The sequence below is a fragment of the Neovison vison genome, chromosome 11 (assembly GCF_020171115.1).
Source record: "Neovison vison isolate M4711 chromosome 11, ASM_NN_V1, whole genome shotgun sequence".
Classification (NCBI taxonomy): Eukaryota; Metazoa; Chordata; class Mammalia; order Carnivora; family Mustelidae; genus Neogale; species Neogale vison.
The window spans coordinates 168,596,831-168,617,441 of NC_058101.1; the positions used below are offsets into that span (position 1 = coordinate 168,596,831).

The 20,611-nt window shown below is 39.3% G+C and overlaps 1 long non-coding RNA gene across 1 annotated transcript; it reads right to left on the reverse strand.

The window, feature by feature from the left end:
- Positions 1-756: 756 nt before the first annotated feature.
- On the reverse strand, positions 757-5,060 carry LOC122889833. Its single transcript, XR_006380982.1, has 3 exons — positions 4,993-5,060; positions 4,695-4,769; positions 757-805 (listed from the first exon to the last, which is right to left on the reverse strand). It is a non-coding gene; the product is annotated as an uncharacterized LOC122889833 (long non-coding RNA).
- Between the last annotated feature and the right edge of the window lie 15,551 nt (positions 5,061-20,611).

The following is a 20,611-nucleotide window of genomic DNA, read 5'->3' on the forward strand; positions in this document are numbered from 1 at the left end:
AGTATGCTCCTCTCAGCTTCTGTATTCAAGGCTCACTTTAAGCCATGCTCAGTATTGAGTTTCCCCTACACCGGGCTATGCAAGTGAGAAATAAGATCCATCCTCTTCCTCTCTTAGGTGAAGTTAAAAATGTGGCTTAGGGCCTGAGTAAGGCTCTGTATTTTGTACAGCGTTGATGGCAAGATGGAACAGTACATGTTTCAGGCTATTCTAATCTTCTTCAGTCTGTGTCAAACCAGTCAGAGCTCTGAGAAATGGAAGGCTGCTAAGAGGCACCTTAGTTCCTGTGTTTGCCTGAAATTGAGGATACACTCAATCTTTCAAAAGCGATCTCCAAAAGAGATTATCTTTATTCTGGGTTGTGGCCAACTCTTACACCTCAGGGCAAGATCTTACATGCTGTGACTGGTGGGAAAAGGGGTAGAGTTGCCTACACTTTAGTTCTTGAAGTTTCCCAGTCTTTTTTTTTTTAAGATTTTATTTATCTGACAGGAAGAGATCAGGTATTTTATTTGACAGTGAGAGATCAGATTATTTGACAGCAGAGAGGCAGGCCCGAGAGAGAGAGAGAGAGAGAGAGAGGAGTGAAGCAGGCTCCCCACCAAGCAGAGAGCCTGATGTGGGGCTCAATCCCATGACCCTGGGATCATGACCTGAGCCAAAGGCAGAAGCCTTAACCCACTGAGACACCCAAGCACCCCATCTTACCAAAGTATATGCTATTGTCTGGTGTGATTATTATTGTCTCCCAAGGCCTTGGCCAGGTCTGGTTCTAGGAAAGCCTTCCTTTTCTTCCTCTTCAGGCCTGTGGGTGGTAATCGTTTTCAGCTGCTGCCAGTCCTCAAGCATGATTCAACACCTCCTATTGGTTTCCTTAACCCTGTCTACACCACTGCAAACAATTCCTCACCAAAAATGCTTCCACAAACATACCAACTGATGGTGTTGTCTGTCCAATTCCAGGACCTTGATGGAAACATGTAGTATGTAAACATCTTCATAGTAATATCTTACCATGGATTTCCAAATGGGAAATCTCACATTTCCATTCTGGAGATTTATCAATATGGTAACATCTTATACTTATCAGCTTAAAATAATTTCTTTAGATTTTTAATCGTGTATTTATAAAAAGCCACTATTTTATTTCCAGTTTTTATTCTGGCCCAGATGAAATGAATGCCTTACAGAAGATCATTGTAATTCAATCTCCAAAGGTTTGGTCTCCTTTAGTAATACTTTTTCACTAATAAACATTCCTTAATACAAAAAAAATAAAATAAAAAAATAAAATAGGAGTAGGAAAATGAAAATATACCCCAAAAGTGCTAGAGACAAGTAAAAAGCAATAAAGGCTAACAAAACAAAGAGAAAACATCTAGAAAAATGATCAACATACCTAAACATAATTACATTTAATATAAATGGAATAAGTTAATTAAATGCAGCAATTTTCTGACAGGATAGAATTAAAAACCAAACTTTATTAACATTCTTCTACTAGCACTTTTTAAATATGAAAACACAGACAGGTGTAAAGAAAGAGTATAGAAATAGAAATACTCTGCGAACATTATGAATAAGAATGAAATGGCTATAATAAGAGCAGACAAATTATCTTTGAACACAAGGAGTATATCACAGCTAAAGGCTAATATTTCATAAAGAAAGAAAGTGAATTAATCAGAGACATATCAATTATAAATGTGTCAACTACACTTACTTAAAAATAACCATTAAAAAGTAAAACAAATATATATAGATGATATAGATATAGATAATCAAGCAATAATTGACAAAAAGGTAGACAAATTCAATAATATTATTTTGAAAGTTTAAACATCATTCTCTCATCAAATGATAGATAAACCAGAACACAATTTGTAAGGATATGAAAAATAATTATAAAGAGAAAATAAGTTCATAGTGGAAAATCCTAGCGTTTACTATTTTATGCAAATAATCATTTAATACCACCAACATTGGGATAATAACACCAAAATGTACTTATTGATATCATGCGTTGAGAGATATGCATCAATTTTGCAGTATTCCTGCTAAAAATGCAAAGCTCAAATCTAACCTTGAAGAACATCACACAAACCCACACTGAGGAACAGATCATAAAATAACTTTGTAAGACTACTAGAACATATCCTTTAAAGCCCATGAAACAAAAAAAGGTTCAGACTAAAGGAGAATAAAGACAAATAATCATTCAGTGCAATATGTCATCCTAGAGTGGATTTGGGACAAAGATAAAACAAAATGTAAATTATATTATTGGCCCAGTTGATAATTGATACTTAACTTGAAAAAGTATTATTGATTAGACAACAGAATTCTGTAAATATTAAGTCTTGAAATTTTAGTTGTGGTTATATAAGAAAAAATACTTATTCTTAGAAAATGCACTCTAGGATTTTTAGCAGTAAAGGAAAATAATATCTCCAACTAAATCTCAAGCAGTGATAATTGATTTCTGCATGTTTAAATTATAATAAAATCAAATATTGCAGAAGAGTATGAGAATCATGAAATATAAGTTATTGAACTATTTCAGTTCTTAAAGATTTTACTTATATATCCAAAATATACTTTATTAAGATAATTCTATAGACATAATGACAATACATTGACAGTGGATTCTACTGACTTAAAATATTAAATATTCTTAAGCTATTTTGGTATTACTGAATCAGGTTAAGTTATATGTGTAAATCTTTCCTTTATTTGAATCTTTATGTTGACAATCCAGAAACAATATGTTTTTAAAACCAGAATAATCTAATCTATCACATCTATTGTTTTTATTTAACTGCTTAGTTAGAACAATTAGAATTAATTTCCTTTTCAATTCAGTGGTGTAGGTCCTCTATTTTTAGATTTTTCTATGTTCCTCTACAACACTTTACTGTCTGGCTTTGGAATGCTCCTTCTCTTCTCTCTGCCTCAGTTTTATCAATACCATAATAGTTCTGTATCATATGGCTATTGGGATTAACCAGAAATACAACTGAGCACATAAAAAGGTATTGCTAATTGTTATTAAATGGAGTCAGTATCTGTGGTTTTCCAGAGACTAGAACCATATTGCTTGAGTTCAAGTCTAGCTTTGTCACTTCTTAGTGAGTGAATTAACTTCTCTTTGCATCAGTTTCCTCTTCTGTAAGATGTAAAAAAAATAATAATACTATCTACCTCATGGAGTTATTGTTTGAATAAAATCAATTGCTTATAAAATATTTAGAGCAAAATGTGGAAAACAGTATGTGGTTCTTAGATTAAATAGTAATAATAATAATTAATTAATCACAGGCCAATATATGTTACTTTTGTATTTATTTCCTTACCTCGGCCAGCTCAACTAACTGTATGAACAATGCCTCAGCATAATCCATGTTGCTTTAGAGTACTCTATCTGAGTATAGTTCTGCTAAATTCCTGTAAAGCACAAGTTTAGTCCTCAAGGCTTTAAGGCATCTATATTGCCATAGTTATCACAATCTGAAAGAAAAAGAACTGTTTTATTTAGTCCCCTTTTAGAGACAGTTTCTTGGTTTAAATAGCTCTCTGTACAATGGTTAATACATTCTTTTACTGAAAAATTCCTATGCAAAATATTTTTGGGGTGTAATCTCCACCCAATATATTTACTTTAATTTCAGTAACTCCATCAATAACAATATGAATGATATAGTAGTATTATTTTAACATCTACAAATGCATGAAAATTATCAATGTGTGAAAGAAAATTGATTAATTTAATAAGCATTATGGTAGGCAGATCTGAAAAATGGTCTTCAATGATGCCCATCTCAACAACAAAGAAAGCCCTTGAGGCATAAATAGAATAAGGGGAAAGTAAAGAAACTCGTTCATGTCAAAAAACGCACAAATGGCTTTCTTAGAGGAACTGATATAAAATAATATTCTACTATACAAATTGGGCTTGCTATCATCCTTCACTGCTCACGTATTTTGTGGGATTTTCTACATAACTTGGAGGGCAGTGCTGAATGATGTGATGATTACCCAGCTGTGAAATAAGCCATACTTCCTAGGCCTTGAAATTGCAAACCTCATTGGGGTGGTCCTAAGTGAAATCACAGCTCACGGTTTAGTAGGAGTTGCAGGTCCCAGATGCCCAGGCTCTACTGCGTAAACAGCACACGAGTACACTGCACTCACCTCACCCAATGAACCAAAAGCCTCCCAAGCCACATTATAGTACAACTAACACCTAACTTTTCCCACATCCACATTCTTGATATTCTTTTCTCTCTGAGCTTGTAAGAGAGCCTGTTTACAATGAAGGGAGACCTTCTAATTTTCATTAATCTCTTCCACCTTTTTGATGTTCTTCAAGAAAACATATTGAATGAGTAACAATGATTCATTCCTTGGGGCACCTGGGTTGCACCTGGGTAGCCCAGTTTGTGGAGTGTCTGATTCCTGCTTTCGTTTGCCTCAGTCCTGATCTCAGGGTCATGGGAATGATCCCTGCATCAGGCGAAACACTCGGCACGGTGTCTGCTTGGCATTCACTCTCTGTCTCCTTCAGACCCCCTCCCCTCACTCTTTCCTTCTCTCAAATCAATCTTTGAAATAATAATAATTTTAATAATAATAATAATAATTTATTACTTTTATTTCTGCTGTTAAAACACAAGTCAGGCATAGAAAGGACTTACTTTTAATATATGTACTCCAGCAAGGGAACGCTTATGGTCTGTCTTTGTTTCTGCTTGCTTCTTTGCTTCCCTGGCCTATAAAAAATATGAAAAAGGAATCAGAAGTCCAAAATAGCATGTGAAAGAAACCTATATTTGTGACTCCTTTCACAAAGAAAGAGGCAGTACTCTACATTTGTGAAGCTTCTCTTATTCAAGGACCATTTCTGGGTTGCATGATATGGTCGATAGAATGAACTACCAGAGGGTAAGTAACCAAAATGAAATCACAAGAAAATATTTGAAAGGGCACACATACCTTCTCCTCCCAACTCGCTATGTTTTTTTCAAGATCCCTGTTTTCGTTTTTAAGATCATTAATCTTCATCTTGATTTTGTCTAAAGTAATTGAAAGGAGAAAAAAGAATTTTAAGATAATTAGCAAAAACAGCGACATTGAATAATCCCAATATATTAGCACCAGAGTACATTCTCTGACACTTGGGTGTCACTAACTTGCTAGCATTCCCATTGTGCCTGAAGGAAGCATGTTGTAGCAGCATTTGAAACCTAAGACTTTCTATATCAGTGAGATTCCTACTTAAAATGTTTTTCAAACATAAAAATAAAAAAAAAACAATCGAATGCTTTCTCATTTTTCTCCCACCTGTAAGCACCATTATTGGAAAATTCAAACCTTGCATATGCTAATGTCATTGCCAGAGATGTGACCGAAAAATCAAGCATCCTAGCAACTAACATCTCTCTCCTCCAGTGATTGAGATACAAAAGCAGGTCCCTGAAAACAACCCATAATGAGAAAAACTATACTTTGTTCCTGCTCAGTGGAATGTCCACTTCCAGGTCCTACTTGGAATTCCACACAAGGAAAGCTCAAGATGTCAGGTGAGTGACAACTCACAGGCCTTCAGAGACTTTCTGCTGCTCAGAGATCGCCTTTTATGTGTCCCAGGCTGGGGGCTCTAGAGGACAAGATCTCTGCTATAAACACACTTGGGTACAATCTCCATGTTACATAGAGTCTTTGGAGGCCCTAGATAATGCACAAGCCTGAGAAGACAAGCTTTTTTCATCACAACAGGAGAATGTTACCCTCCACCCTTCAAGGAAAACAACACTCATGAGGAGACTGATGGCAACTGCATAACACTTGTAAGGTCTAGAACACAGACTCCTCTAGGAGCCACTTCATTTTCTCATCCTGAGGCACCTGGGTGGCTCAGTTGGTTAAGGGTCTGCCTTCTGCTGGGATCAGGAGCCTGGGTCCTGGAATCGCATCCCACATCCAACTCTCTGCTCAGCAGGGACCTGCTTCTCCCTCTCTGTCTGCCTCCCACTCTGCCTGCTTGTGCTCTCTCTCTCTCTCTATCAAGTGAATAAACAGAATCTCTTAAAAAAATAACTCTCTCATCTTGCCTCAAAGTGCAAAATTCTCTTCTCCTGACCCACTGTGAGCGCTCTCCTGCTCTGAGACCTTTATTCTCAGCAGTACCACTTCCACACTCACAACAATGAACAACGACATTCAATGCTTTCCTAAGTGCCAGGTGGCCACCCAGGCCGTCATCAGCCAGTACCATGGAATCACCACAATCCATGAGCCCCACACACTATCCATTATCCCCTCTGGCACAGGCTCTATTCCATTCATTCTCCCCTGGCAGGAAAGGCCCCCTCCACTTCAGACTTAAAACCATGGTTTACTTCTCTCCTGTGACACACGCTCTGCATGGCAATATCTGCCTTCTTCTCTAAGTGTAGCTGATTTGCTAGACTCAGAGAGTTTTCTCCTCTTGACATTTCACCAAAAGCCAGCTCATGGTGAAGTACTCTCTCCAGACCTCACGCTGTCATCATCACTTGCCTCCTAAACATCTCTCTGCAAAATTACACCTTGTATTCTCCCTAGTTTCACAAAGAGTTCCTTCTCCTGGACTCATAGAGAAGGCAACTCCCTCCACACTGTCACTTAAGACTCCCCATGGGGAAGAGAAGTATTTTCAAGACTTAACTCAGTGAGACATCAGAAGTCACCATATTTATCCCTCATTAAATTAAACACACATCAAACACGGGTACTGAGAATTTTTGGCAAAGAAAACTGAAGCCCCAAATCTTACCTTCATATTGTCGAGGCTTTATCTAAGAGAGGAAGAAACAAAGGTAAGCTGGATGACAAAACATATTATGAGTAATAATCTGTAGTACAGATAGTACCACAATTGAAACCCAAAGATATTAAAATGATCACTTTGCTTAGCAGCATGAATTCACAGGATTAAAATGGAAGATAAAATTAGAATTTCTGATGAAGTCATCATGGTTCACTATAAATTTATGATAAAGAGCACAGTGTGTTTAACTTATTTAAGACCCCAAATTCTATTCACATAGTATTCAATGAATGTTCAACCTGTTCACTTTTGACAAGGAATCAAGCAGACATTGAAAAAAATATCCGTTAATTCATTATTTCCCTAGCTTTTTTAATGTTAGTCACCACACAGTCTGTCATTAGTTTTTCTTTTTTCTTGGTTTTTTAAATTTATTTTTATTTCTTTTCAGCATAACAGTATACTTTGTTTTTGTACCATACCCAGTGCTCCATGCAATCCGTGCCCTCTCTAATACCCACCACCTGGTTCCCCCAACCTCCCAACCCCCAAGACTTAAAACCCCTCAGATTGTTTTTCAGAGTCCATAGTCTCTCATGGTTCACCTCCCCTTGCAATTTTCCCCAACTCCCTTCCCTAACTCCCCATGTCCACCATGCTCCACCAATAAGTGAAACCATATGATAATTGACTCTGTTTGTTGCCTTATTTTACTCAGCATAATCTCTTCCAGTTCCATCCATGTTGCTACAAAAGCTGGGTATTCGTCCTTTCTGATGGAGGCGTAATACTCCATAGTGTGTATGGACCACATCTTCTTTATCCATTTGTGCATTTAAGGGCATCTTGGTTCTTTCCACAGTTTGGCGACCGTGGCCATTGCTGCTATAAACATTGGGGTACAGATGGCCCTTCTAATCACGACATCTGTACCATTGGGGTAAATACCCAGTAGTGCAATGGCAGGGTCCTAGGGAAGTTCTATTTTTAATTTCTTGAGGAATCTCCACACTGTTCTACAATGAGGCTGCACCAACTTGCATTCCTACCAACAGTGGAAGCGGGTTCCCCTTTCTCCTCATCCCCTCCAACACATGTTGTTTCTTGTCTTGCTAATTTTGGCCATTCTAACTGGTGTAAGGTGATATCTCAATGTGGTTTTAATTTGAATCTCCCTGATGGCTAGTGATGATGAACATTTTTTCATGTGTCTGATAGCCATTTGTATGACTTCATTGGAGAAGTGTATGTTCATACCTTCTGCCCATATTTTGATATGATTATCTATTTTGTGTGTGTTTAGTTTGAGGTGTTCTTTGTAGATCCTGGATATCAACCTTTTGTCTGTACTGTCATTTGCAAATATCTTCTCCAATTCTGCGGGTTGCCTCTATGTTTTATGGACTGTTTCCTTGGCTGTGCAGAAGCTTTTGATTTTTTTTCCAATTTATTTATTTTCAGAAAAACAGTATTCATTATTTTTTCACCACACCCAGTGCTCCATGCAAGCCGTGCCCTCTATAATACCCACCACCTGGTACCCCAACCTCCCACCCCCCCGCCACTTCAAACCCCTCAGACTGTTTTTCAGAGTCCATAGTCTCTCATGGTTCACCTCCCCTTCCAATTTAGCCAAATTCCCTACTCCTCTCTAACACCCCTTGTCCTCCATGCTATTTGTTATGCTCCAAATAAGTGAAACCATATGATAATTGACTCTCTCTGCTTGACTTCTTTCACTCAGCATAATCTCTGCCAGTCCCGTCCATGTTGCTACAAAAGTTGGGTATTCATCCTTTCTGATGGAGGCATAATACTCCATAGTGTATATGGACCACATCTTCCTTATCCTTTCATCCGTTGAAGGGCATCTTGGTTCTTTCCATAGTTTGGCGACCATAGCCATTGCTGCTATAAACATTGGGGTGCAGATGGCCCTTCTTTTCATGACATCTGTATCTTTGGGGTAAATACCCAGGAGTGCAATTGCAGGGTCATAGGGAAGCTCTATTTTTAATTTCTTGAGGAATCTCCACACTGTTCTCCAAAGAGGCTGCACCAACTTGCATTCCCACCAACAGTGTAAGAGGGTTCCCCTGTCTCCACATCCTCTCCAACACATGTTGTTTCCTGTTTTGTTAATTTTGGCCATTCTAACTGGTGTAAGGTGATATCTCAATGTGGTTTTAATTTGAATCTCCCTGAGGGCTAATGATGATGAGCATTTCTTCATGTGTCTGATAGCCATTTGTATGTCTTGATTGGAGAAGTGTCTGTTCATATCATCTGCCCATTTTTTGATGTGTTTGTCTGTTTCGTGTGGGTTGAGTTGGATGAAGTCCCATAAGTTTATTTTGGCTTTTGTTTCCTTTGCCTTTGGAGACATATCTTGAAAGGAGTTGCTGTGGCTGATATCGAAGAGATTACTGCCTATGTTCTCCTCTAGGATTCTGATGGATTCCTGTCTCACGTTGAGGTCTTTTATCCATTTTGAATTTATATTTGTGTATGGTGTAAGAGAATGGTCGATCTTCATTATTCTACATATAGCTGTCTAGTTTTCCCATCACCATTTATTGAAGAGACTGTCTTTTTTCCACTGTATATTTTTCCTGCTTTGTCGAAGATTATTTTCCCATAGAGCTGAGGATCCATATCTGGGCTCTCTACTCTGTTCCACTGGTCTATGTGTCTGTTTGTATGCCAGTACCATGCTGTCTTGGTTATCACAGCTTTGTAGTAAAGCTTGAAATCAGGTAACATGATGCCCCACATTTTATTTTTGTTTTTCAACATTTCCTTAGCGATTCGGGGTCTCTTCTAATTCCATATAAATTTTTGGATTATTTGCTCCAGGAATTTGAAGAATACTGGTGAAATTTTGATTGGAATGGCATTAAAAGTATAGATTTCTCTAGGTAGTATAGACATTTTAACAATGTTTATTCTTCCGTTCCAAGAGCATGGAATGGTCTTCCATCTTTTTGTGTCTTCTTCAATTTCTTTCATGAGCGTTCTGTATTCTCGAGTACAGATCCTTTACCTCTTTGGTTAGGTTTATTCCCAGGTATCTTATGGTTCTTGGTGCTACTGTAGATAGAATCAGTTCTCTAATTTCCCTTTCTGTATTTTCATTGTAGTGTATAAGAAAGCCACTGATTTCTATACATTGACTTTGTATCCTACCACATTACTGAATGGCTGTATGAGTTCTAGTAGATTGGGGGTGGGGTCTTTTGGGTTTTCCATATAAAGAATCATGTCATCTGCAAAGAGAGAGCGTTTGACTTCTTCATTGCCAATTTGGATACCTTTTATTTCTTTTTGTTGTCTGATTACTGTTGCTAGGACTTCTAATACTATGTTGAACAAGAGTGGTGAGAGTGGGCATCTTTGTGGTGTTCCTGATCTCAACGGGAAAGATGCAAGCTTTTTCCCATTGAGGATTATATTTGCTGTGGGTCTTTCATAGATAGATTTGATGAGGTTCAGGAATGTTCCCTCTATCCCTATACTTTGAAGCATTTTAATGGAACAGATGCTGAATTTTGTCAAATGCTTTTTCTGCATCAATTGAGAGGACCATGTGTGGTTCTTTTCTCTTCTCATACTAATTTATTCTATTACATTGATTGATTTGCGAATGTTGAACCATCCTTGTAGCCCAGGGATGAATCCCACCTGGTCATGGTGGATAATCTTTTTCATGTGCTATTGGATCCTGTTTGCTAGGATCTTGTTGAGAATCCTAGCATCCATATTCATCAGTGATATTGGTCTGAAATTCTCCTTTTTGGTAGCGCCTTTGCCTGGTTTGGGAATCAGGGTAATGCTGGCTTCATAGAAAGAATCTGGAAGTTTTGCTTCTGCTTCAATTTTTTGAAACAGTTTCAGGAGAACAGGTGTTATTTATTCTTTGAATGTTTGGTGGAATTCCCCTGGGAATATGTCAGGACCTGGACTCTTGTTTTTGGGAGATTTTTGATCACTGATTCAATCTCGTTACTAGACATCAGTCTTTTCTGGTTGTTGAATTCTTCCTGGTTTCAATTTTGGGAGTTTATAGTTTTCCAGGAATTCATCCATTTCATGTAGGTTGCTAAGCTTATTGGCATATAAACTGTTGATAATAACTTCTGTTGATTGTTTCTACTTCCTTGGCATTAGTTGTGATCTCTCCCTTTTCATTCATAATTTTATGAATTTGGGCTTTCTCTCTTTTGTTTTGGATTAGTGTGGCCAATGGCTTATCAATCTTATTGATTCTTCCAAAAACCAGCTTCTAGTTTCATTGATATGTTCTATTGTATCTCTGGTTTCTTCCTCATTGATCTCAGCTCTAAACTTGATGATTTCCCTTCTTATGTGTGGAGTTGGTTTGATTTGTTGTTGATTCTCCAGTTCTTTAAGGTGTAGAAACAGCTGCTGTGTTCTGGAGTTTTCAGTTTTCTTTGATGGAGACTTGGGTGGCTATGTATTTCCCCCTTAGGACGGCCTTTGCTGTAACCCATAGGTTTTTGACTGAAGTGTCTTCATTCTCATTGGTTTCCATGAATTATTTCAGTTCTTCTTTCATCTCCTGGATGATCCAAGCATTTTAAAGCAAGGTGGTCTTTAGCTTCCAGGTATTTGTGTTCCTTTGGAACGTTTCCTTGTGATTGAGCTCCAGTTTCAAAGCATTGTGATCTGAGAATATGCAGGGAATCATCTCAGTCTTTAGGTATCGGTTGAGTCCTGATTTGTGACCCAGTATGTGGTTTATTCTTGAGAAGTTTCCGTGTGCACTTGAGAAGAATGAGTATTCTGTTGTTTTAGGGTGTAATGTTCTGTATATATCTATGAGGTCCATCTGTTCCAATGTGTCATTCAATGCTCTTGTTTCTTTTTTTTTTTTAAAGATTTTATTTATTTATTTGACAGAGACAGATCACAAGTAGGCAGAGAGGCAGGCAGGGAGAGAGAGGAGGAAGCAGGCTCCCTGCTGAGCAGAGAGCCCAATGCGGGACTCGATCCCAGGACCCTGAGATCATGACCTGAGCCATAGGCAGCGGCTTAACCCACTGAGCCACCCAGGCGTCTTGTTTCTTTATTGGCTTTCTGCTTCGATGATCTGTCTATTTCTGAGAGAGGCGTGTTAAGATCTCCTACTATTAATGTATTAATATCAATATGACTTTTTACCTTGATTAACAGTTTTCTTGTGTAATTGTCTGCTCCCATATTAGGGGCATAGATATTTACAATTGTTAGATCATCTTGGTGGATAGTCCCTTTAAGGATTATGTAGTGTCCTTATGTATCTCTGATTACAGTCTTTAGTTTAAAATCTCATTTATCTGATATGAGAATTGCTACCCAAGCCTTTTTTTGAGGCCCATTGGCTTGAAAGATGTTTCTCCATCCTTTCACTTTGTCTGGTTGTATCTTTAGGTTCAAAATGGGTCTCTTGTAGGCAACATATGGATGGGTCCTGTTGTTTTATCTAATATGCAACCCTTTGCCATTTTATGGGAGCATTTAGGCCATTTTCATTGAGAATGATATTGATAGATATGTTTTTATTGACATCGTGCTACCTTTTAAGTCTTTCTTCCTGTAGATTGTCTCTATATTTCTGTTCAATACTATTCTTAGGATTTTCCCATTTTATAGAACTCCCCCCTCAAGATTTCCTGCAGCATTGGCTTGGTGGTTGCATATTCTTTTAAGGCTTGCTGGGCTTGAAATCTCTTTATCTCTCCATCCATTTTGAATATCAGTCTTGCTGGTTAAAGTATTCTTGGCTGCATGTTATTCTCATTTAGTGCCATGAATATCTTGCCATCCCTTTCTGACTTGCCAGATGTCTGTGGACAGTTCTAATACTATTCTCATGGGCTTTCCTCTGTAAGTAAGGAGCCTCTTTGTGCTAGAGGTTTTCAAGAGATTATACCTACATTATGATTCCTCAATTTGACTATCAGGTGTCTTGATGTTTTTCTGGAATCTATAATCTTGGGTGGAGAACATTTGGCCTCTAGTATATGAATGCTGGTTCCATTCACTAGATTGGGAAATTTTCATGAAGGACTTGTTCCACTATATCTTCTAGACTTCTTTCTTTCTCCTCTCCTTCAGGGATTCCAATAATTCTGACGTTGGAATGTTTCCTGGCATCATTTATTTCCCTGATTCTGTTTTTGTGGTTTCTAAGCTGTTTGTTCCAGGCTTCCTCTTGATCTTTCTCTCTATCTGTTTGTCCTCCAGATCACTAATTCTAACTTCTGTCTCAGTTACCCTAGGTTTGAGAGAATTTAGATTAGATTGGAATTCATTGAGAGCATTGTCAACATCAGCCCTGGTAACTTTTAACTCTGCCCTAACATTGTGAACATCCTGCCTTGTCACTTTCAGCTCAGCCCTAATCAAATCAATTCCGTTTGGTCATCCATGGCTTTCTCCAACCTAGCTATTGACTGGATAAATGTTAGCCTGAATTCTCTTTTCAACATATTGTCTATGTTGATAGCCCTTAGCTCTGTTGCAGAAGGTCCATTCTCTGTATTTTTCTTCTGTTGGGATTCCTCCTCCTAGTCATTTTGGTGAGAGATGACTGAACAGATGTAGCTGGATGCATCGACTGTGGTGCAGTCAGGGTGCATTCTGGAACATTTCTGATCAATCAGGATTCCCCACCCAAATGAGAGAAAAAAGACAAGAAAAAGAAGAAAAATAAGAGAGAGAGAGACAGAGAGAGACAGGAAAGAAAGGGAAGATGAAAGAGAAGGTTCAGCCCAAATGCACCCCAAGGTAAGATTTATGAGGTATACAAACAAAAACAGACAAAGAAAAAAGACTGATAAAAGTATATAACAAGAGAAAAATATATAAATATATGCAAATACAGGAAGAACCTCGTTGAAAAGAACCCCAAGTGTAAGATTTATATACTATCAGGACAAACACAAAATCACAGAAACACTGGTGGAAGAGAAAGATGGGAGAGTGGTTATAAATTCTCAGTGTGGGTGAGGAAGTTTGTTTTCATCCTTCCTGGATGTATCTTGATGTCTTTGTTAAAGGACTCAACTTTCCTAGGATAAAGGGGGATTAAAAATTGGTTTACCTATAGGGGAAGTATTTATTGGGGAATGGGGATTACTTTGAAGTTTAACTCTATATGAATATTAGAAAATAAAATTAAAAAAAAGGAATAAACTAAACTAAACTAAAATTTTTAAGAATTCAATAAATAGAAGTGCAAAAGACAAACACAGGTATATGCATCAAAAAGTTCAGGATGGAAGTTTATTATGGAATTTGATGTGCTGGACAACTCACTGTGATGGTAAATAGGTTAACAATTATATATATACAAGAAATGAGCCAGAATAGTGGGAACAAATTAAAAATAAAAGTTGTCCTATGAAGTAGTGGTGGTTGTTCTCTTGTAGTCTTTCTTTTTTTTTTTTTTTTTTCTTTCCTGGTTGGTTTTCTGGGGGAGGTGCCTGCTACGGTGGTGTTCAGTCAGTAATGTTCCCTGAGTTAAGTCCTCCAGTCCCCCTCTAGGGGGTGGGCTCTGAGGAAACCGGTTGTTTCAGGCTTTTGTTCTCTGGAGGATTTTATGTTTGTTCACCTTCCCCCCTCCTCGCCTTGACCTCTTTTGATGGTTTTTGTAGGTTTAGAGGAAAGCAAACTGTACCCTGACCTCCCTCTCAGAGAGAAGCCTCAGTCTGTTCTTCTGTGGGTGTTGCGGAGCCCATATAAATTTCTCCTTGGCTGCTGGCAGAGTAGGTTCTGAGTCGTGGTCCCTGGGGATGCGGGATCTTCTGCTTGTACCCAAAAGCATGGCAGCGGCGACTGTCTGGGATCTCCAGACCGCCAGAGAGGTTCTAAGCAGTGATCACACTCTGAGATTTTCCCGGTGGCCCAGGCTGGGAGTGCCTAGTCTTTCTGGGTCTAAGAGCACCTGGCTTGCGCGCACCTCTTTCGGGGGAGGCTGTGGGTCGCAGGCGCGTCTCAGGTTCTGAGAACGGTCGCAGGTCCAAAAGCACCAGCCTGGGCCTTCGCGCACCTCTCTCGTGGGAGAGTATGGGGTGCTTGTGTTAGGCTCTGAAACAATGGCGGATATCAAAGAGCGCTGGCTGGGCCTTTGTACCTCTCTCAGGGGAGGATGACGGATGCGTGCATTACAGGCTCTGTAGCAGGGCTCGCACATTCTGCCATCCTGCGTGGCTCCCATCCCCTCACAGGAGCCAGAACCCATGCAATCTCGGATGTGATGGCGGCTCTGGGACCAAGATCTGGTTTCCTTGTCACACTCTCTCTGGCTCAGAGGCAGGGGAGTCTCTCCTGGGACCGGGAACTTAAGCCCCTGTCCCTAGATGCCCCAATTCCCACAATTTACACCCCACATTCCTTTGCTCTTTTGGAGTGCTTTCAACCTGTCTCCAAGTTAATGCTGGTCCCCAGACACAGGGCACGCTCGCTCATATTAGGGTATTACTTTCCAACTGGTCAGCTCTGGTGGTACCTTCCCCCTTTTGTTTATCTTCCAATATCAGTCTGCCTTTCCCACTCTGCTTTACCTGCCCATTGGCATCTTCTGCCTCTGTAGAGATCCAGATGTGTAAAATTCTGATCTCAGGCTGATTTCATGGGTGATCAGAGTTCTTTGGTAGGTAATCAGCTCACTTTAGAGTACAGGTTAAAAAGGTGCCTCCTACCAACTTCCCCACGCCATCTTGTCCCTTCTGCCATTAGTTTTTGATGTAGTGTTCCAGGATACACTGTTTGTGTATAAAACCCAGTGCTCCATGAAATACCCTCCTTATTACCCATCACCAGGCTCCTCATACCTCTCTCCTCTTAAAACCCTCAGTTTGCTTCCCAGAGTCAATAGTCTCTCATGGTTCATCTCTCCCTCTAACTCTTCCCCCCCAATTCATTTTTCCCTTCCTTCTCCAAATATTGCCTATGCTATTCCTTATGTTACACAAATAAGTGAAGCCAAAGGATAATTGACTTTCTCCACTGGACTTATTTCACTTAGTATATTTCCCTCACATTTTTGCAACCCAGTATCTGCACTGAAGCACAGAACCTGGGACTATTTTAAAATACTGAAAGAAAGAAAATAGAAGGAAGGAGGAAAGAAGGCAGGCAGGCAAGGGAGCAAAGGCTGTGTCAATGATATGCCACCTCTTTCCTTCTCTACAAAGCTATCCTGAAACCTGACAAAGAGTTGGCTGTTTGCTGAATTCACACACAGTTATGGCACATCAGGTGCTATGAAGTTTCCCAGACTGTTTAAATGCAGTGTCATCCAAAAGAAGTAAGAGCCATCGGATGAGATAAAGAGTGGCCCGTGATGAGATGAAGCATAAGCCATGGAAGAAATGAGAGCTGATGTTTCCAAAAGGGGGGGCGAGGCAATTCAGCTTTGAGTCACCCTCATGTTATTATAGCTCAATAACATCTAGGCAAGACCCCATTTTGACACCATTAACATATTTCCTGTTTTAAAAGTTTTACAGGATGATGAGAGGCTGGGGCCAACCCCCAAATCTTGCCAGGTTATTGGAATATCACCATGCTATCAATAAACCAGTCATAGTATGTTGTTGGAGAGAGTGCATCAGGGGAGGGAAATCAGAAAGCCATGGTTATTCCTTTAATTTCACATGTTGATTAGGAATCTCTGAGCTTCTGTGGCCCATGTCACCAGCCCCATGGGCAGGGGAAGTGGAAAGGTCGATGGCTACACCAAATATATAATATTTTTCTTTTCTCTTTGAAGGGAAGTTTTCTCCATTGTGAGGGAGAGGGGGAATAGTCCCACGGAGAAAGAAACTCAAAAGAGTTCTTTCTTCTTACAAAGGTCTGCCCTCAAATGAAACTATGTCTCCAGAATCTAACTGGGGGTTTCCCAAAGACTAAGCCATAAAGGTGAGGGAAATACTCAACTCCAGTGCCATCTCCTAACTGTCTCACTGGCGAGGACCTCAGTCTAACCCCGAGCCAGAGGAGCAGAAAACCTCACCCTAACTCCCACTTACTTCCCTTCTTTCAGGACACGGTATCTAGCTTTCAACACAACCCTACAAGGCATGCTGTAGGTAAAAACCATCACAGCAAGCATGAGAATCACACTTCCTGTGGCAGAAGTGATGGGGAGAGCAGGCTGGACTTTAAAATCTCTTTGATGTATGATACTGGGCCTAAGGGAAAAGTGCACAAGAGGAAGAAGAGATGGTAAATGTGGACAGAGATAGGAAACTCTAAGATTGTAACATGTTGTCTAGAAAGACAACAACACCATTATAAAAATCAAGAGTGCTTGCACTGGCTTCATGAAGAGACTCAAAATAAACCAGAGGAAAGAATCATTGACAGTAAAGAAACTTCCAAAAAAAGAAACACAAAGACAAAAATTACACAGACAACACAGAAAACCCAAGACTGGTAGGTCATTACAAAATGTGTAACACACACTTAACAGGAATACCTATTCCTATAGGAGAGTGGACGGAGAGCTATTTGAAGCAATAATGACAGAGGATTGCCCGAAATTAATGGAGTTACCTAATCAAGAACCAGGAAAATCAAAACATTGAAAGCAGTATAAATACCAAAACACAAACACAAACAATGAACCAAAAACACCAATGTTTCCTAATCTAGAATATTCAGCTACAGATCATTAAAGACAAAGAAATTGTTCTGGAAATCTGGAGCAGGGATTGGGAGTGGGTGTGGGAAGGGGAGAGGTGAGCAGTAACACCTTACTCCAGAGAAAAAGGATAAGAACGACATCACACTTCTTTTCAGAAACCATGCCATCAAGAAGGATGAAGTGTTTATACTGTTTAAAGGAACATCGAGCTAGAAACCTGTGGCCAGTGAAATGATCCTTCAAAACACACCACAGAGTAAGGAAACCCGTCAGGAATAATGACAGGCATTATTTCAATGATGAAGGGGTCAATTCTCCAAAATGACACAACAATTTCTAATGCGCATGCATCAACAGCAGAGTATCAGAGCACATGAAGCAGAAACTGAAAATATTGCTGGTGGGAACAGATGAATCCATTCCTACAGCTGGAGAATTCAAAATCCTCTTATCCCTCATTGACTGATCCAGAGATGCAGAAGTTCCATGAGAACACAGGTGAACTGACCAGCATCACCCATCCACCGCATCCACTCACATCGGCAGAATACTTCATTCAACAATGAGGTATAGACATTCTGCTCAAGCTCACACGAACTGTCACTGAGAGAGGCCATATTTGGGGCAATATAACCTATGTGAACCACCAAAGGAATCGAAATCACAAGAACTATGCTCTCCGACCACAGATGACTCAAACTAGAGATCGAGAACAGAAAGATAGCTGGAGAAATGACCGGAGAGAGAGAGAGATTCAACAGCCCACTTCTAAGGAAGACATGGGTGGAAGGGCAGGTGGGTGGAGTGATGGGTGAAGGAGGTGAAGGGAAAGAAGAGTGCACTTCTTCTGCTGAGCACTGAGAAATGTAAAGAATTGCAGAGTCATGTTGTACACCTGAAACTCACATTACACTGTTTGCCCATTACGCTTGAACTTAAAAAAAAAAAAGAACATATGGATCAAGAAGGCACTTCAATAGAAATTTAAAACTACATCAATCTAGGTGATAATCAAAATTGACATAATAGAGTGAAATTTGTAGTACTGAATGGACATAAAAATGTCCAGGGACTATAACAATTTTTGCTTATTTATGAATGAAAGTACAGAAGGTACATTAATATACTTACAGCGAGGATGGTTCTCCAGAGGTAAATGAAGAAGACACAAAAAGATGGAAGACCATTCCATGCTCTTGGGCCGGAATAATAAACATTGTTAAAATGTCTATACTGCCTAGAGCAATCTATACTTTTAATGCCATTCCGATCAAAATTCCGCCGGCAGTCTTCAAAAAGCTGGAGCAAATAATCCTAAAATTTGTATGGAATCAGAAGAGACCCCAAATCGCTAAGGAAATGTTGAAAAAAAAATAAAGCTGACGGCATCACCTTACCTGATTTCAAGCTTTATTACAAAGCTGTGATCACCAAGACAGCATGGTACTGGCATAAAAACAGACACATAGACCAGTGGAACAGAGTAGAGAGCCCTGATATGGACCCTCAATTCTATGGTCAGTTAATCTTTGACAAAACAGGAAAAGATATACAGTGGAAAAAAGACAGTCTCTTCAATAAATGGTCCTGGGAAAACTGGACAGCTATATGTAGAAGAATGAAACTCGAACATTCTCTTACACCGTACACAAAGATCAACTCAAAATGGATAAAAGACCTCAACGTGAGACAGGAATCCATCAGAATCTTAGAGGAGAACATAAGCAGTAATCTCTTTGATATCAGCCACAGCAACTTCTTTCAAGATACGTCTCCAAAGGCAAAGGAAACAAAAGAGAAAATAAACTTCTGGGACTTCATCAAAATCAAAAGCTTCTGCACAGCAAAGGAAACAGTCAAAAAAACAAAGAGGCAACACACGGAATGGGAGAAGATATTTGCAAATGACAGTACAGTCAAAAGGTTGAGATCCAGGATCTATAAAGAACTCCTCAAACTCAACCCACACGAAACACGCAAACACATCAATAAATGGGCAGAAGATATGAACAGACACTTCTCCAATCAAGACATACAAATGGCTATCAGATACATGAAAAAATGCTCATCATCATTAGCCCTCAGGGAGATTCAAATTAAAACCACATTGAGATATCACCTTACACCAGTTAGAATGGCCAAAATTAACAAAACAGGAAACAACATATGTTGGAGAGGATGTGGAGAAAGGGGAACCCTCTTACACTGTTGGTGGGAATGCAAGTTGGTGCAGCCTCTTTGGAGAACAGTGTGGAGATTCCTCAAGAAATTAAAAATAGAGCTTCCCTATGACCCTGCAATTGCACTCCTGGGTATTTACCCCAAAGACACAGATGTCGTGAAAAGAAGGGCCATCTGTACCCCAATGTTTATAGCAGCAATGGCCACAGTCGCCAAACTATGGAAAGAACCAAGATGCCCTTCAACGGATGAATGGATAAGGAAGATGTGGTCCATATACACTATGGAGTATTATGCCTCCATCAGAAAGGATGAATACCCAACTTTTGTAGCAACATGGATGGGACTGGAAGAGATTATGCTGAGTGAAAGAAGTCAAGCAGGGAGAGTCAATTATCATATGGTTTCACTTATTTGTGGAGCATAACAAATAGCATGGAGGACAAGGGGTGTTACAGAGGAGTAGGGAATTTGGGTAAATTGGAAGAGGAGGTGAACCATGAGAGACTATGGACTCTGAAAAACAGTCTGAGGGGTTTGAAGTGGCGGGGGTGTGGGAGGTTGGAGTACCAGGTGGTGGGTATTATAGAGGGCACAGCTTGCATGGAGCACTGGATGTGGTGAAAAAATAATGAGTACTGTTTTTCTGAAAATAAATAAATTGGAAAAAAATCTTAAAAAAATAAAAATAATAAAATAAAATACACAAAATTGGCAACAGAAAGCTGACCTGGAAATATTAGCTACTAGTATTGTGTGTGGATTGTGAAACTTTGTAGTCTGTCTTTCCACTGGACACTATGTTTCAAACATCTTTCTATTTCAGGAAGTATGTACTTATGTATTCTTTTGAGTTTTTTAGAATGGCTAAACATGATGTGTTTAAATAATGTTCTATTGTGGAATCTTTTTAGTTATTTGCAATTCATTCACCATACAAACATAGTTCACATCCAGATTTTACTACA